Below are 20,191 nucleotides of genomic sequence, written 5' to 3' on the forward strand. Positions count from 1 at the left end.
CAGGTGGATCACGAGGTCAAGAGATCAAGACCATCCTGGTCAACAATGTGAAACCCTGTCTCTACTAAAAATACAAAAATTAGCTGGGCATGGTGGTGCACGCCTGTAGTCCCAGCTACTCGGGAGGCTGAGGCAGGAGAATTGCTTGAACCCAGAAGGCGGAGGTTGCGGTGAGCCGAGATGTGCCATTGCACTCCAGTCTGGATAACAGCAGCGAAACTCCGTCTCAATAAAAAAAGAGAAAATACTCAATTCCATCCATAAGGGAAATGCAAATGAAAACCACACTGAGATGATCATTTTTTATGTATAAGTACTGGCAAAAATTAAGAAGTATGACATATTGTGTAGAGAGATTTGGGAAATGGGCCCTTTACAGGATTATCAATGGGATTTAAAACTATGACAACCTCTGTGGAAGATCATTAGGAAATTGAAAATTCAAATAAACCCCACATACTTTTTGATCCAGCAATTCCATTTCTAGGAATTTAATCCTCAAGAATATTTATACAAATGGAAATGATAGGTACACCATTACTGCAGTATTGTCTGTAATAAGACTGAGAAAAAACTTAAATGTCCTTCAGTAGGGGACAAGTTAAAAGAAATATAGAATATCATGTACTTGTAGAAAAAAGATTTCCAGAACTTACTTTCTATATAAAAAAGGTGCAAAACAAAACGTAATAGTTATTAATGTAAAGGACAGAACACATGAATGTATATGCATTAGACATCTCTAGATTCTGAGGGGAACTGGTGCCTCATGAACAGGGGTAGGTGTTTTCACTGTAGGTTCCTTTTGTTATCTTCTGATTTTTGAACCTTATTCTTATATATATATATATACACATATACATACGTATATACATATATGTATATACACATGCATACATATGGAGTGTCTAGGTGACATATAACCTGTTGAGTTCTTTTACATTTAAACATATTTCTGTATTTTCATCAATTCTCCAAATAGTATTCTAAAAACCCCCAAAATATTCTTAAAATTTGCAAAAAATGTACAAATAAAACATAATATGCATTATGCATACAGAAATTAGATGTATACTATTATTAAAACTATTTAACAATTTTTAAGGTAAAGGATTACCTTCACAACCTCTAAACACATAGTAACATTTAAGCATTAAAAAAGAAAACTATCAACCTTAACATAAACTAATAAAGTCCAGAGGCATTACCATAAAAATTTATTTAGATAATTTTCAAACTTAAAAGATGAATACTAATTAATGGAATTTGACACTGGCATAACTCAAGATTATTAAAAATACTCATGTCCAACCAAATCAAAGGGTTTTATAAACATTTAACAATAAAGTTATTGAAGTGATATATTTGGGTAAAAATTTAACTGAAATTCAACATTTAAGAAACTACTTGTTTAATGCCCAAACTATAAACTTGTGGCACTAAACCAATTAAGTGAGATTTATAGCTCTTATAATAAACATAAAAATAAAACTCATAATCATTTTTGCCCTGAAAAAAGTGAAGCTAAAAATAAACCATCAATTCCAATTCCAATTAAGAGTCCTTTCACTTAAGAAAACTTTCATCGGAACAGAATGACTTTAGGGTAGGAAGCAAATATGAAGTATGGATACTTAATGAGCTTTTAATTTTTAAATATATATTTAATATATATAATATATATATTAATATATATTTAAGTTATATCTACAATTGGACATGTTCAAAAATGCATGTGTAACTTTTACAATGCTATTTTATTAACATGACTCTGGGTACAGAACTTGCAAGTTGACAGCTATTTTCTTTCAGCAGATTGTGTCTTCTGGCTTCTCTTGTTGCTGGAAAGTTACTACCACCTTACTGCCATTCCTTTGAAGGTCATTTATCTTTTTGTTTCCAACCGTTTATGCGATTTAAGAAAATATGTTTAGTTTTCTATAGTTTCAATCTCATGTCTAGTTGTGGATTTTTCAAATTACTACTTGAGATTCAACAAGCATCTTGAATCTGTTGGTTGAAGTCTTCAATAATTCTGGAAAATTCTCAGTGTTTTTGTCTTCTAATTGTGCTTCCGCCCAGTGTTTTTCCTCTACTGCTAGAACTTCAAGTAGACACATTTTCACACTACCCTTTGTGTCTCAGATTATCTCTCATTAAACTGCAGTCTGGATTCCTTCAGTTCTCTGATTCTCTCTTCAACTGTTATTAACCTAATCTTACCTAAATTCTAGTTTCTGAAGTCTTTGCAGGTCTGTTTCTGATATATGTAGTTTCCTTATATGCTTATTTTTAACAACTGATCTCCTTTTCCTTCAAAGATTATTTGTGGAAAGTCTTTGAGACCTAGGAAGAAAGTGCATTCCTCCAGAAAGGGTATGAATAAGCTATTACCACCTATTAGGGGCATAATTCAGGCTGAGTCTACTGTACATACATGGCTTCAGTTGTTCTGAATCATTCTCAGGTGATGTTTATTTAAACAAATCCACATAAGGAACATCTCAGGATTTCCCCATTCTGCTCTACTTAGAGGGACGCAACTTTTCTCAGTCCCTTTCAGGAAGGAAGGTGGCACACCTTCTAGATTTACTTCTAGATCACTGTCATCCTGAGTGTAGCTTTTGCAGCACATAGTTTTAAGGGGAGAGGATAGCCCATTGGACACTGAACCTTGGGCAGGCCTTGGGGTTTTGACTTTTGCTGCCTGAAGTCCTGGAAGTGTTCAAAATTGAAGCTCAAGTTGGCAGTTGCTTTCAGAGCCAAAAACAGTTTAGGCATTCTGTTTATCTCCTCGTGTTCCTTTTTTTCTCCCTCCCTACTCCATCAGACTTTGACCTGGTAATTCCTTACAGTGCTGTAAGTTCTTCAATGTTAATAAGGTGTTCTTAAAATTCTGTCTAGCGGCCTTAGCTGTTTTCAGTGAGAGAGCTCATCTGAGTAACCTAACTCACCATATTACCTGCCAGTCTCCTTCATAATATTTAATATCAAGCTTTAAAAAAGATTAGAAAAAAATTGTGTGTGCAAACGATCTTGAAAATAACTAAGAACTCTAAAATCCAATGTTCACTGAAGCACTAAATTACAAAGATAATCTATTAAAGAAGCCAGATCTGGTAAAAATCTGGCCAGGCACAGTGGCTCATGTCTATAATCCCAACACTTTGGAAGGTGGAGGCAGGAGGACTGCTTGAGCCCAAGAGTTCAAGACTAGGCTGGGTAACATGAGACCTGTCTCTACAATTAGTCAGGCATGGTAGCCTGCGACTGTGGTCTCAGATACTTGGGAGGCTAAGGTGGGAGGAACACTTGAGCCCAGGCAGTAGAGGTTACAGTGAGCTGAGTTTGAGCCACTGCACTCCAGCCTGGGTGACAGAGTAAGACCTTGACTCCAAAAATAAATAAAGTAAAAATCTTTCTCTTAAGTTATACATCAATATAATATGAAAACAGCTTACTCTGAAATACTTAAATGTTTAGGGGTATTAGACAATTCAAAAGAATAGTTTCTTTTTAGTGTTCTAAAAATAAATACATATTTTTTAACCTGTAACAGTAAAGGTATTAGCTGATCACAATTTCATATTCATGAAAATAATACATCTTGTTATAAACTGATACCATAACTCTAATTTTTAGAAAGTCAACTTATGGGCCGGGTGCAGTGGCTCACGCCTGTAATCCCAGCACTTTGGGAGGCCGAGGCAGGTGGATCATGAGGTCAAGAGATCGAGACCATCCTCGTCAATATGGTGAAACCCGTCTCTACTAAAAATACAAAAAAAAAATTAGCTGGGCATGGCGGCGCATGCCTAATCCCAGCTACTCGGGAGGCTGAGGCAGGAGAATTGCTTGAACCCAGGAGGCGGAGGTTGCGATGAGCCAAGATCGCGCCATTGCACTCCAGCCTGGGTAACAAGAGCAAAACTCCATCTCAAAAAAAAAAGAAATTCAACTTGTAACATACAATTATTTCCCACTGTGGATTTTTAATTCAACAAGTATTACCTTGGTATACTGCCAACCAAGTATTGTTGGAATATATCAACATACAAAAGAGAATTATTGAGTAAATTAGGTGATAAAAATTATAGGTGAAAAGGAGAACTCAGTAAAAGATGAGGAGTTCTGTGGGGGATAGGAGTGGCAATTTACATAGAGTGGTCACAGTAAATCTCAATGAGAAGTTAACGTTTTTGTAGATTTAAAGAAAGCAATGCAGCTATCTGGAGAAATATCTTTAGAACAGATAAAAGAGCTAATGCAGACAAAAGCCCTAAGAGGGGAATATGTCTGGAATAAATTTAAGGAACATCAAGGATGCCAATGTGACTAGAGACTTTACTATTAATCTGTTGATTATCATCCAGATATTATGCATAAAATTTTATACTTGTGGGTATCCTAGCATTCAATAATTTTCTACTAATTATTAAATCAGTCTACCTGAAGGTACTAAAAAAACCTGATTCTTGGCTGGGTATGTTGGCTCCTGCCTGTAATCCCAGCACTTTGGGAGGCCTAGGCAGGTGGATCATGAGGTCAGGAGTTTGAAACCAGCCTGGCCAAGATGGTGAAACCCCATCTCTACTAAAAACACAAAAATTAGCCGGGCGTGGTGGCGGGTGCCTGTAATCCCAGCTACTCAGGAGGCTGAGGCAGGAGAATTGCTTGAACCCAGGAGGCGGAGGTTGCAGTGAGCAGAGATTATGCCACTGCACTCCAGCCTGTGTGACAGAGCAAGATTTCGTCTCAAAAAAATGAAACAAAACAAAAACCACAACAACTGATTCTTAAACATACTAATATGTTTTTCACATAATTCACAAATATTGCTTTTCACATAATTACTAAGAACAGATACAAATTTATTTAAAATTCGTCAATTAAAAATATCAGAATTCATTAACAGTGATCAAAGTTCAATAATTTTCATTTACTCTTAACAGCTATAAAAACATCTTATTTCATGTAATATCACCATCTTTTAAAAGTATGTTATTACTATTACGTTAACACATTCTTATTAATATTTCTCTCTTCATATCACCTAGGTAGGCAATTCTCCCTAAGTTTTGGATATTACAAAACAATAAAATTAGAAAATAACATGGTTTCCCAAAGGTTGTTTTGTTTTGTTTTATTGTTTTTTTTGAGACAGAGTCTCGCTCTGTCGCCCAGTTTGGAGTGCAATGGCGTGTTTTGGGTTTTGACAGATGTTTGGAAACTACTGTTCTTGTGCTTTCACTTTTCTTAATTTTAACCAGTCTATTGGTATTCCAAAAGTATTCAGAAGACATCAACACATTTTACAGAGTTCTGTTTAAAACTAAGTTTCAAACTTTGAGACTAGAATCAAGAAAATAAGTAGTATCTTAATCTTATTATTTACTTGTCCCTTTGGTAAAATCCCTTTTAGTGAACACATTCAAAATAACAAATATTTACCCAAAAGGGAGGAAATGTTTCTTATGTTTTTTTCATTTAAAAATTCATACAAAAGAAACAATCTTCTTTCCATACAAAATAAGTCAATTTAGAAACTGTGCCATTCGGTAAGCTAGACACTGACACTGTGGTATGTTACAACTCCCATTTAGTAAAAACAAACTTTACTCATGGTAAAAACATTTCAAGGAATCAAACTTATGCAACTTCTCAGGTTTCATATACTATAGAAAATAACTAATTTTTTTATCTCAGGAAACGTTTTTTTCCCCCCTCAAAAAGTGAAAACTCTGGCCAATTGTCGTATTTTCCTCACTCGCAATGAAGATTTACTAAAGGGAAAATTTTATAGCTTCTTAATTGTATTAGTTTCTCAGTGCACAAATAGAAATCAAAAACAAATTTAAAGAAAAAGGAAACCAAAAGTTTCTAAATCAACATGTAATTTTTTTTGAGAATTGAACACGAAGCTTCCAGTCATTTAATTTATAAATATATGTAGGCATTTGAGTAAAATGAGGGCCCAGAATTATAGATGGTATCTCAACTTAAGCTCTTCCTAGAGCAAACAGTCAACTTAATTTAGCAATTGTTTCAGATGTTCATGGTTATTCTCCAATTATTCTCCCTAACTGCTTAGCTGTAATTCTAGATGAGCTAATGACCATTAAGTTCATGTATTTCTACAATAAAGAAAACATTCATATAAGTCACAAGTCATCTGCTTTAATATACTGGGAATGACTAGAAGCAAAATTCAGCTTAAAAATTTAAAAACAAGCTATTCATGTTTCTAAAATGTAAAAAATTAAAAATCATCAAGCTAAAAATTTTTCAACTCCTCAAATAAAGTAGGTTTTCTCTCTTTCCTTTGTTAAGGTCTCTGCACTTGCAGTTCTCTTTGCCAGGTATTCTCTGCTTAACTCATACACGTACTTCAGGCCTCAGTTCACAAATCCTGTTCTTCCAGAAAATTTCCTTGACTCACCATCCCCTGTCTTCCCATGCAGTGTCTGGCATGCATTTACTCATTAGATATTGGAAAAGTTAATAAATTTTAGAAACAATTTAGGAAGATAATGCCCCCATCTTCCTGACAAATAACGTGGAAGAACCTGAAAAAAGACATTTTCATTACTTTTTTTTTTTTGAGATGGAGTCTCGCTCTGTCACCCAGCCTGGACTATAAGTGACATGATCTTGGCTCACTGCAACCTCTGCCTCAGCCTCCCAAGTAGCTGGAATTACAGGTGCCTACCACCATGCTCAGCTAATTTTTATATTTTTAGTAGAGATGGGGTTTCACCACGTTGGCCAGGCTGGTCTTGAACTCCTGACCTCAAGTGATCCACCCGCCTCGGCCACCCAAAGTGCTGGGATTACAGGCGTGAGCCACCATGGCTGGCCTTTTTTTTTTTTTTTTAAACTTATAACCACATAAAAACCTATAAAAATATACATATGGTGGGGGGTTTGCAAAAATACTACCAGATGACTTTTTTGGAAACCTATAAATTCAACAGCCAACTGTACCACTGAAAAAAGGGTGTTAATACTTTGGACAATTTTATGTGAATATAACCCAGGCAAATATGTCAGTAGGCATCAGTAAATTTCATTCTACTAAAAGGCCACAATTTTAGGGAACTTTTAAGCACTAGTTCTCCATATACAAAATTACTTTCCACGAAGGTTTACTAACACAATTCTGCATTTTTACTTTGTATAGTCTCCTAAAAATGACAAACTATAGCTTGTAAGCTTTTTACCCATAAAAGTATCTTATAATAAGTATAATTGAATACACTAAAGTAAAATTCCAAAATACTTCAATTGTGGGACACTTAGAATTACAAATTGTTTTATAAGTAAATAATACAAATTCTGTTGCAACATCATAGTGGTTTACTTACAATCAACTAAGGAGTATCAGATAGCTACATGAAGATATTTGAGTTTTCAGTGACACAGACTGGAGATGTGCTCAAAAAGTTTATTGACTCTCTAAGCCTGATGCACCACAAATTACAAACAACTGGAAATGTAGATTTAGTTTCAATAAATCAGATTTTCCCATTAACTAGAAATGTCAAGTTCCTCTTAATATTTTTAAATGGCTATTGTTTCCCTCTGAGTTTAAAGTTTCATAATCTCAAATAAAAATCTCTTTTCAGATCAGGCTGGGTGTGGTAGCTTATGCCTGTAATCCCAGCACTTTGGCAGGCCTAGGTGGTAGATGACCTGAGATCAGGAGTTCGAGACCAGCCTGGCCAACGTGGTGAAACCGTCTCTACTAAAGATACGCAAATTAGCCAGGTGTAGTGGTTGGCACCTGTAATCCCAGCTACTCAGGAGGCTGAGGCAGGAGAATCACTTGAATGCGGGAGGTAGAAGCTGTGGTGAGCCAACATCGTGCCACTACACTCCAGCTTGGGCAACAGAGACTCACAGTCTAAATAAATAAATAATAGATCACAGTGAATATAGTTTATCCTGTCAGAAAGTCTATTTTACAAGACTTCTTGAAAAGTATGAAAACTGTATAATAAGCATATATTGAAAGGCTAATATACTCTACCTAAATCCTTACTTTTGGCCTTGATTTAAGTAAATGCGATTTTAGTAACGCTCCTAATTGCTAACCCAAAAACAGATGTAAAAGTGATTGCTTTCTCTATAATGTAGAATGTAAAAAAATATTCAAAGTGGTAAAGAATGTATGTTCTTTGCTTCAGTCTAAGAGTTCAAGATCAGCCTGGGCAACATGGCAAAACAAAAAAATACAAAATTTTGAACTTTTGTCTCTACAAAATAAAAAAAAAAAACTACAAAAATTAGCTGGGTGTGGTGGTGTGCGCCTGTATTGCCAGCTACTCTGTAGGCTGAAGTGAAAGGATCACCTGAGCCTGTACAGGTCAAGGCTACAGTAGGCCATAATTACACTAATGCACTCCAGCCTGGGCGACAGAGTAAGAACCTGTCTCAAAAAGGAAAGAAAATATATGCTCTTATAAACTTCTTAAAAGTCTAAAATTACAAAGATTTGCCCCTTTGTGTACAGGATTCCTTTGTACTATCTGAAATTAAACACAAGTATCTACAGCTAAAAATTTAAAAACTACAGAAGTATGGAAAACAATAGAAACTAGAATTTTAAAGATAAGATTTTATACAAAGGATAATTTGGCTACATAAAAGTTATTGTACCATAAATCTTCTAAAAGGTTTGTTGAAATTCTACTGAAGCACTTTTATGTGGCTGTAAGTAGCTATACATAATACGTTTTTTTCAAATGTCCACCAAACTACTGATACACCTAATATTGACACAGCTAATGAAGAATGCAAGAGACTGCGCAAAGAAAAACAAGAGTCAGTTAAAAACTTGCAATATATTAATAGCTATTTCCACAACTATATTTTAGATTTCTTAGGTCAGTTAGTATAATGGCTAGTGACTAGAAGCCCATATGGAGGAAAACTGTAAGTATGAACTGAATATTAAACTAGATTTGAACATTACTCTTCAAGTGTGATAATGGTATTGTGGTTTTATAGGGTACTATTCTTTATATAAGCAGAGAAATATAAAGCATTCATTGAGCCTATGTACAGGTGTACAGGTATCGACTATTATTTCAAATTTGTTTGAAATTTTTTATAGTAAAAAGTTGGGAAAAAAAAAGTTTAAATTGCTTGGCTAAAGTCCTAGTAATTCAATAAGGAAGCTGTAAGCAGAATATCCTAGGGTCCTCAGACTTCAAATTCTTTCATTCCTATTCCTACATATAGCCTTTACAAAGTAACCAGCAAATTCCTTGCACTTGCATTTCTTTAAATAAATGAAAACATTTTAAAGCATATCTTTCCCACACTACCACGTATGATTAGGCCCTTGTTACAGTAACACAGTAAGAAAAATTCTGACCCTGCAGTTGACGCACAGGGCAGAGTAGTTCCCCTCTCATAATAAAAACTTGAACTTAAAAAATATTTTTGGGCTGAGTGCAGTGGCTCATGCCTGTAATCCCAGCACTTTGGGAGGCCGAGGCAGGCGGACTACAAGGTGAGGAAATCGAGGCCGTCCTGGCTAACATGGTGAAACCCCGTTTCTACTAATACTACAAAAGTTAACTGGGTGTGCTGGTGCATGCCTGTAGTCCCAACTACTTGGGAGGCTGAGGCAGGAGAATCACTTGAACCCAGGAGGCAGAGGCTGCAGTGAGCCAAGATCATGCTACTGCCCTCCAGCCTGGGCGACAGAGTGAGACTGTCTCAAAAATAAGTTTGTTTTTGAAGATAAAAAAAAAAAAAAAGGTATTTTAGAGATGGCATGTTTGCCCAGGTTGGTCTCAAACTCCTCGGGCGGGGTGGGGGGGGGGTCAAACAATCTGCCCACCTAGACCTCCCAAATGCTAGGACTACAGGTGTGTCACTTCGCCCAGCCAGAATAAACATTTTTTTAAATGTCATTTTGACTTGGATTGCCTGTTATTTAAATGCTAATCTCCTAACTATTCTGGGAACTCAGGAAATTCAAATTTACAAGGGAACAGTTACCATTTTGGCAAATATTCCCATGCATAAGCAATCTGACATCTTTAATTGCTAATAGAAACTGTTTTCTTTAAAGTGCTAACAATTTCATCATTTGTGTCTCACACAAGTGAAAAGTTTTAAGTTAAAAAATGTACCATTTGGCCGGGCACAGTGGCTCAAGCCTGTAATCCCAGCACTTTGGGAGGCCGAAATGGGTGGATCACGAGGTCAAGAGATCGAGACCATCTTGGTCAACATGGTGAAACCCCATCTCTACTAAAAATACAAAAACTTAGCTGGGCACGGTGGCGCGTGCCTGTAATCCCAGCTACTCAGGAGGCTGAGTCAGGAGAACTGCCTGAACCCAGGAGGCAGAGGTTGCGGTGAGCCGAGATCGCGCCATTGCACTCCAGCCTGGGTAACAAGAGGGAAACTCCGTCTCAAAAAAAATGTACCATTTGCAAACATCATTACTTGTCTAGATGATCTTTTTCACTCATTAACTTGTTTATAAATTGAAAGATGCCCTTATTATTTTTAAAGTATCTAAATTCTTATTTGAAATAACCTGCCATTTGGTCAAGCAAATTAATATAGATATCTATTTCCTGTATCATAGTTTTAATTTCTATATAACCTAATGCTTGAGGAGCAATTTTAAAGTTTTCTTTCCCATATGATTTATGACAGAATTGACAGGCATTATTTACAGTAAATTTTAATTTGACAAAATTCTATAAATAATCTTTTCTAATTATACTCACTAGTAAGCTTCTGAAATGAAAAAAATCATGGTGGAAAGGGGAAAGCTAGGACTTTCCAACAGTTTTCAAACACAATAAAGTTTGAGTCATGAACAGAATACCTATTTCCACTCAATAAATGTACTGAAAAACACCAGATAATTCCATGGAAAAATATCACTGATTCAACCAGCCATCAATAGGGTCTAAATAGAGTGGGCAGTTAGATGACAATACGTATTTAGTCTCAAAATTATCTGCCCATTATTTTTTCTATTAGTTACCAAAGGAATTATATTAACTACACAGCGGACAAGCTGGTCAACACCTGAATCATGTCATCAAAACTGACATCACCAATATGGGACAAATGAACATTACTATGCCTTTGGATGAGCTACTCTGAAGACACATGACATTTTGGTGGCTTTTCAGCTAAAACCTATAACCTAAATCTAATGATGCAGCATCAAACTAATTTAAATTAAGGCCGAGGGTTGGATCCAGTAGTTTATGCCTGTAATCCAAAACTTTGGGAGGCTTGAGGTCAGGAGTTTGAGACCAGTCTGGCCAACATGGTGAAACTCCATCTCTACTAAAATACAAATATTAGTTGGATATGGTGGTACACACTTGTCCCAGCTACTCAGGAGGCTGAGGTTACAGGGAGCCGTGATCATGCCACTGCACTCCAGCCTGGGCAACAGAGCAAAACTCCAGTCTCAAAAACAAAACAAACCAAAAACCCAAAACAAATTAAGGTTGAGGGACTGTTCTACATTGAAGGAGACTAAGGGGACTGATAATTATATATATAAAACGGCCTTGGATTAGATAATGAATCAGAAGAAATTTGTTAAAGAGTATTACCATAACAAAAGTAGAACATAGACTACAGATGATTCTACTAATGTTAAATTTCCTGAATTTCATCGCTCAACTGTGTGTTTGTGTATAAGAATTTTTGTTATTAGGAAACACATCAAAGTATTAAAGTCAAAATATATGCAGTGCAATCTCCTGTAGTTTGAAAAAAATATTCAATAAGCACACGTCAAGATGTTAAAAAGCAGTGTAAAATACATATGGGGTTCTTTGCATTGTTCTTGCAACTTCTAAGTTTAAAATAATTTCAAAATAAAGTTACAAATGCATTACAAAAATTGCTTAAGTGACTAAAATGTCAGTTTGTAACCCCTAAAAGCAATGCTCTTGTTATTCAACCCATACAAAGCAGATTAAATCATGTGATCTCCCATGATTGAATCTTGGACTCTGATAACCTAAATAATGAATGTTTTAAGCATTTTCTCATCTATTATCCAATACCATATCCTGAATGAAGCATAAAACCTTCAAAAATTCTCCTCATATATGATAGCCAAAACCAAAGGAAATGGTGGGTAAGGGAACGAAAATAAATGTACAAACACAGCAAACAGGTACTTTGCTGACAATCTCCCCTCCAATGACACTGTCTGTACGTCTATAACACTGGGTAGTGTTGTCATTCTTTTTTAAGTTTTGTAAAATTTAATCTAACGTACTTCTAAATATTATTAGTACTTAGATTCTTAATTATAGCTGACAAGACCATTCTAAAATTAGCACTAGTTTTTTAGTCATCAAATTTGATTTTAAAACTGTCAAAAGCCATTAAGGAAGCATCTGAGTTTTTATTTTTTAAATAAGGATATGAGTTTAAAATGGTTGATGAACACTACAGATATTTCTAGTTTTAAAAATCAGAAATGGACTGAAACTTGACTACAGTGTTAGAAATAACTGGTTATTAGTAAGAAAACATCTCATTATCCACCCCCTAGAAGAATGAGAAGTACCAGTACAACACTCAGGTTGCACTGAAAGAATAGGATGTTAGCCACCGGGTGTGGTGGCTCATGCCTGTAATTCCAGCACTTTGGTAGGCCGAGGCAGGCGGATCACGAGGTCAAGAGATCGAGACCATCCTGGCCAACATGGTGAAACCCCGTCTCTACTAAAAATACAAAAAAAAAAAAAAAAAAAAAAAAATTAGCCAGGCATGGTAGCACAGGCCTGTGGTCCCAGTTACTCGGGAGCCTGAGGCAGGAGAATCGCTGGAACCCAGGAGGCGGAGGTTGCAGTGGGCCAAGATTGCACCACTACACTGCAGCCTGGTGACAGAGCAAGACTCCGTCTAAAAAAAAAAAGATGTTCACTAATGAACCAAACATGGTGGCATTCTTGTTTAAACTCTACAGAGGGTACAAGTTAGCTGCAGTTAAATTGTACTTAATTTTAAGCCACATTCTCCAGTGTAGATGATTCTCCCATAACCATTGAAGTGTCCTTAAAGGTTATCTGATTCTTAGTTTGGCACTCATGTGATTTTCTTTTTAAAAAATTTATGCAACCAGAAAATTGGGTTTCAAACCCAGGAATAAATTCGGTTAGTAAAAAAACTGTCAGTTAAAATGGCATAACCCCAACCTCATTGTGAATCTAACAGTCACAATATACTAAGCACAAAGTAGATGCCTCAAAGATTACTTCTTGATTCATTATATACAAAAAGCAAACCAGGAGACTAATCACTTTATTGCTCAGGCAAGTATAGGAAATATTCTGTAAATTATGAAATTTACTGACAGCAATAAAATTCAATTACTGCCCTGCAAAGCCTCAACTCCCAAAACTAGCGACCAGAAACACCTAAGAAACAAAAACAAATACCATTCATCCTCTAGTCAGCAGTCCTGGTATGCTAACTGGGAAGCTTATCTGCTTTAAAATCTTTCCAAGTGATTCTAAAGCAGTGAAGTTCATAAACTTTGGCTCCAGGGATAACAATGTCTTTATTTATTTTACCCACATATAAAATGAAGGGGCTAAACTATCTTCCAGCTCTAAAAATTTGACTTAAAACAGTATGCCCACTTCAGGCCGGGCACAGTGGCTCAAGCCTGTAATCCCAGCACTTTGGGAGGCTGAGGCGGGTGGATCATGAGGTCAAGAGATCGAGACCATCCTGGTCAACATGGTGAAACCCCGTCTCTACTAAAGATACAAAAAATTAGCTGGGCATGGTGGCGCGTGCCTGTAATCCCAGCTACTCGGGAGGCTGAGGCAGGAGAATTGCCTGAACCCAGGAGGCGGAGGTTGCAGTGAGCCGAGATCGCGCCATTGCACTCCAGCCTGGGTAACAAGAGCAAAACTTTGTCTCAAAAAAAACAAAACAAAACAAAAAACAGTATGTCCACTTCAAGTATGTAATATGTGCAGCAGTCATAGTCGGGTGAGTGAAAAAATTCCCAAGAAAACTATCATCACAAAACAGCCAACCTTCTTTTTTCTTCAAATCCATACAAAAAGCGGATTTCCCATATAGGAATCTTGGGACAAAGTCAACAGTACATGCTAGAGCTGACATTTTGCATTTAAATAAAAGGTTGTAATTGAACATGCACTGTCACATGAATAGATGTATTTACATTCTGTTTCGTAAAGATTAAAAATGGCTTTGGGATCTTGTTATCTTTGACCCTTACTACGGTTCAATGTACTATTTCAAAACTGCATTTGAATCCTATCACTGATCTCAACTTGTCTTTAGAACTATTGCTTAATTATCACTTGCAAATAGAAAATTTTTCTTTGGAGGTCTAGTATACAAAATGGTAAAACTTACCCACATTATGCTTTCCTGAGTCTTACAAAAGCAGCTGAGTTTCTCAAGTTGTATTCAAAGAAAATATTCATAATTTTTGTTCAGACTGCTGTGGAATCTGGTATGTTGGGGAAAAAAATCTATATACAGCCTTCAAACTATTATGCCATTATACGAACCTACTATTTGTTTTCGGCTACCAAGTTGCTAGGAGCAAACCAGTTTAGTAATAAAATTTAAAGTTTAAAAAATTAGTTACAACTAATAAATGCATTGTCTACATTTAAAGGTGCAGCTTTTTACAAATGCCACTGGTCATATTTTAGACATTTTAGAAATGCCTTGAACCAGACTTATTCCAAAGGAATAGCTGTTTCAAAGCTGATGCATTAAAGAAAATACAAACAATAAATCCATTAAAAAATATTTGAGCTTTTGACCAGGCATGGTAGCTCACCAGGTCAGGAGTTCAAGACCAGCCTGGCCAAGATGGTGAAACCCTGTCTCTACTAAAACTATAAAAAATTAGCCAGGCGTGGTGGCATGTGCCTGTAATCCTAACTACTCAAGAGACTAAGGCGGAGAATTGCTTAAACCCAGGAGGCAGAGGTTGCAGTGAGCCACGATCATGCCACTGCACTCCAGCCTGGGCAAGAGAGAGACTCAGTCTCAAAAAAAAAAAAAAATTGAGCTTTTGACTTAAATCGGTCCTTTGTTTTATAAAAGAAAGTCAACTGCCACCTGGTTCCCTGAGCTCAAGTTACAATCAAAAATGCTCAGCACTGTAAAAAGTTTTATTTCCAAATATGTAGTCTTCTAGCTCTGTGATACTATGAAGGGCTTACATGTTTGTGTTGATTCAGGGATGCTATGTTTCAGCGTATCTTTTGGGAAAGGGATAGAGTTTTGAACCCAAGTTATCCCCTATGATCCTAATGACCATAATACCTAATAATTTTAACTATTAGGTATTATACATGTTATTCCATGAATGTCCAGGAAATTTAGGTAAAATACTACCGTATGGAAAACTTCAAATTGTATGATCCAACAGTCCTTTTGTTGCACCACTAATTTTAGAATGTATATGTACTTTTTATCATAAACCCCCCCCTTTTTTTTTGGAGATGGAGTTTCGCTGTTGTTACCCAGATTGGAATGCAATGGCACGATCTCGGCTCACCGCAACCTCTGTCTGCCTTCTGGGTTCAAGCAATTCTCCTGCCTCAGCCTCCCGAGCAGCTGGGACTACAGGCGCGCACCACCATGCCCAGCTAATTTTTGAATTTTTTAGTAGAGACAGGGTTTCACCATGTTGACCAGGATGGTCTCGATCTCTTGACCTCATGATCACCTGCCTCGGCCTCCCAAAGTGCTGAGATTATAGGCGTGAGCCACAGCGCCCGGCTGCATAAACCCTTTTCTACAGTTTCAGAATCTATCATGACTCTTATTATACCAACGAATGGACTATAAAGAAGCTGGGTTTAAAACATAAGAGTCTTTGCAGGGTAAAGAAAATGACCATATATTTTCAATGTTTACCAATGACTGCAGAGATTATAGTTTTGCTTTATAAAGCTGACAAATATATAGGCAACCAGGTTGATTAGCACAGGAGTTCGCTTGAAAATAAATGGCTACATTTCTCATAAAAGAATAAATTATCTAGAAATTATAAAGATTGGAAAACATAAGGTTTTATTTAAAGAAATGTTGTCATCTAAGTGACTACATCCTTTTGCAAATAGTCGCTTTGCCAGAGAAAAAAGTCCCAAGGGAAAAAATGTAAAGACATGTTAGTAGAAGTGACAGCACCTAAGTATCTGGTATAATAATGGACAGGGAAAGAAATGGAATCAGATAATTCAATAAAACCTACAATAGTTTACTACTTATAGTCGACATGCAAATATTTCCTTTGCTTATCAAACAGTACTTTATTCAAAGCACTTTCAGATATTATCATTCAGTTCTGTGTTTACAAGTACTTTTTTCTTTTACATCTCTACTCTACATTTATATATGCATCTAAGGAACTAGATAAAAAAGCATATTGAGTTTTAAAGTAGAATCTGAATAATCACACAGACATGGACCAACATTTATTACAAACAGGAATAGTGCAGATCTATAAGAAAAGAGTACAGATTTTTTTGGTAAAAAGGCTGCAAGCTGAAGTATAGAAATCACCATAATCTATATAATGCAGTAATTGTTATCTGCATTTTAAAATCACATTGCTTAACAGAAACAATACATTATAATACAGTAATTTAAACTGCTAAGTAAAGGTATTAAAACAGTATCAACAGTGGAAAAGTTTATTTCAATTTAGGGTCACTCATGTTGCATCCTGAGTTCACTTCCATTTTCCAAGAAGAAAGGTCATTTTGAAAAATTGAAATGTATGCCACACAACCCATTATTTATAAGGAAGAAAAAACCAAGTATAGAGAAAATAATTCATCTTTTGTAAAAATTTTAAATAAAAAACAATCAATCATCTATATGCTTTTATTACAGAAATACAGCTTTCACAGACCGCAAGATACATTGTTGCTATTACCAGCAGCATTACCTTCTTCATTTCTCCTTCAGCCACCAATAAAAAACATCCTTCAGTAAAAAAAATTCCTTATGAATGTGGCCTGAATCAAAAGAAATTACCTCTCTAGTAAGATATTGTAGCTTACATGTTGTCGCTCATCACCTAATTACATGAAAAGCTACAGAAACCACAGGCTGGGTGGGGAAGAACAATTTAAAAGAATATGGCAAAATTCTATAGGTTTTCTAAATTGTGTGATTATTTAGTGACCTTTTTAGTCATTGTAAAAAGCAGGCTTTTTTTTTTTTTTTTTTTGAGATGGAGTCTCACTCTGTCATCAGGATAGAATGCAGTGGCAGTGGCTCACTGCAACCTCCACCTCTCAGGTTCAAGTGATTCTCCTGCCTTAGCCTCCCAAGTAGCTGCGACTACAGGCATGCGCCACCACACCCAGCAAATTTTTGTATTTTTTAGGATTTCACCATGTTGGCCAGGATGGTCTTGATCTCTTGACCTTGTGTTCCACCCACCTCAGCCTTCCAAAGTGCTGGGATTACAGGCGTGAGCCACTGTGCCAAGAGCACTGAGGCTCCGAATGGGGCATTCTACTTAAGTGTTTAAAACCTCTCATTTCTTAAATCCAAAAATATACTAAACTACATTTAAGATATCCCTTATTCGATCAAATAGCTGGAGACATATTTAAATTTTCCTTTATTTAAAACTAAGAAGCAGCAAAAGTAGTTTCACATAGTGATAGATTTTATACTTGATAACTATAACTTTAAGAACAGTCATACTTAATGACTTGCTCATCTTATAATAATATTGTTAAATCATGTGTGACATAGCAGTTTTAAAATAAAGAGTAGAACAATATATTTCAGGGATTGAAGGCAAAATGTTATCTCCAATGTGTTACTCTAACACTGAAGTAATTTGGCCTAGTTTTTGAAATTATATATTAAGAATACACAGACATTTGTCCTACATGCCATTCACCAGAGCAAGAGAATTTTACCTCCAACAATTTCCACACTACAGCAGAAAAATAAAAGCATGTGACAAATTAAGGATGACATTTTAAAATCCAAATTTTACACAGCTAAATAGATACTGCTCAACTCTCAGTTATGAGCAATCTGATATACTAGCTCATATAGTAGCATCATTAACTTTTTTCTAAGTGATTAATATGCTCTCATTTCCAACTGATGTTTCAAATTTTAAGAAAAAGTTTAATACTTTTTTCCTTTGACATTTTGCACTTTATAGGATTTGTAAGTAATTTCTCTGGGGAAGCAAATTATCTTCTGTTACTAAAGATGTATGTATTTTCTATTAAAAAATGTATTTGGAGTCACACAAGTTAGGTTAGCTGAATATAAAGAAATGAACATTACAATTTTCCCACCATGAAGTACTGAGTTACAACAAATGTATTAACAAAACTTTATTTTGAGTGCATACAGAATGTTATGTAAACACTGAATTATTACTTTCAATGTAAAGACATTCTTATTCTCACTTCAAATTTTTAAAAAGTATTATAAATAGGTTATGTGTCTTCTCCAGAAATATTAACGGCCACATTGAGTGATATGATCAAAGAAAACTTTAGCCTCTCACAGGCTAAACAAAAATATAAAATGTGAAAATAAAAAATAAAAATAAGAGCAAATCAGGAAAGAGAAAAACACAGCTCAAGATATACATTTTTAAAACCAGTATTCAATTTAAACCCTTAATTCCTAAACCAAAAATACCCATTTTTAAAAACATACATATATATTATTTACCATTTGTTCTCAATACATGTTAAATATACCTACTTGTGTGTGTGTGTGTGTGTATGTACATGTTTGTAGGTAAAATAACTGCAAATATTACCAACTAAATAAATCAGGCAACTGCTATCAGCTCATTTCATTTCATTATATGAATTGAGTCTGTTATGTAGACAACTTTCAGCCCCTTGGAATAACATCTGGTCTTCCTGAAACTCTTTTTTAGGATGCAGTTTGTAACTTACAACTAGTAAATTGTAGAAACAAACCCATTGTGTTCAGAGTTACAGAATGGAGTATCCAATGGCCTATTTTAGTTTAACTTATGCTATAATAAAATGTATGAATGCCTAAATATTTGAGAAACAAGAAAATTTAAAAACTCAGAAAGTTTTACTTCACTATACAAAAACAATTATTTATCAATTATGTTAATTTTTGGTGCACTTGATTATAAGTCTAATGTGTTTGTAAAGCCAGACTAGAATGCAGACCATGTGCAGGTGATCCAGGTTCCTTATTTCAATGAGTTAATACAAAGCAGCACTGGCTTCAGCATATTTCAGACAGGCCTCACCTGTTTTGTGCCAAGCTACTTTGGTAACTAAATATTAAGGAAAGAAATAGTCCCAGAGGACAGGTGATGAAACTTTTAAGGATATGGTCATAGGCCAAAACTATCAGACTCCACATAAGGCACAATCTCTCTCATACATACAAACACACAAACATACATACCACATACACAACCACACACACAAAAATAAAACACACACGATGTTCCTGGTATTATCCAGTAATTTCCCTCCCCACCAAGTATCTAAACTATAGCACCAATCTAAACTATAGCACCAATAAAATGAGTACACTGTAGCCTCTATTTAAATCTGCTATTGGTTGGGTCAATTCTGAGGACACATCACAGGTGACACTGTGTTGTGCTGAAATCTATTCAGTACTGCTAATGACCAAAGCCCTTTGAATAAGTCCAAAACAGACCTATATGTTATCAAATTTCAGGTACAGCAGAAAATGTTATGTTGAGGCTGCAGTGTACTTGATTATGCTGAGAATCTATATCACAAAACAGTAAAAGAGTACTGCGTAAATATTATAAGTTACAAAAAGAACTGCATATAACTGTCAGCTTAATGTGGATAGCAGTTATTTACATCTTACCCCTTCCATCCCATTAATTTATATTAATAACCTGAAAATGATTACTTGGTGCCAACTGTTACTGACACATTAAAACTTTTGTTATCATTTTTACTACTAATTCCAGTCTTCAAAAATTAACATTTTCCTCCTAGCCATAATCATGAATGGGGTTCCTCACTCTATACAATATACATGCCTGGATTCAAATTTCAAGACATAAAAAGCAAGAAAAAAAATCAAAATATCATTGGATAAAATTATGATTATAGGATTAAATAGGTTTGAATCACATTAGCTTAATCTTGCATAA

General features: G+C 35.5%; 1 protein-coding gene across 1 annotated transcript in view; it reads right to left on the reverse strand.

The window, feature by feature from the left end:
* The window catches only part of CSTF3 (cleavage stimulation factor subunit 3), a 77,880-nt gene that overhangs the window by 37,026 nt on the left and 20,663 nt on the right, over positions 1-20,191 (reverse strand). The gene's annotated exons all lie outside the window — the stretch shown is intronic.

The sequence above is a fragment of the Callithrix jacchus genome, chromosome 10, assembly GCF_049354715.1.
Source record: "Callithrix jacchus isolate 240 chromosome 10, calJac240_pri, whole genome shotgun sequence".
Classification (NCBI taxonomy): domain Eukaryota; kingdom Metazoa; phylum Chordata; class Mammalia; order Primates; family Cebidae; genus Callithrix; species Callithrix jacchus.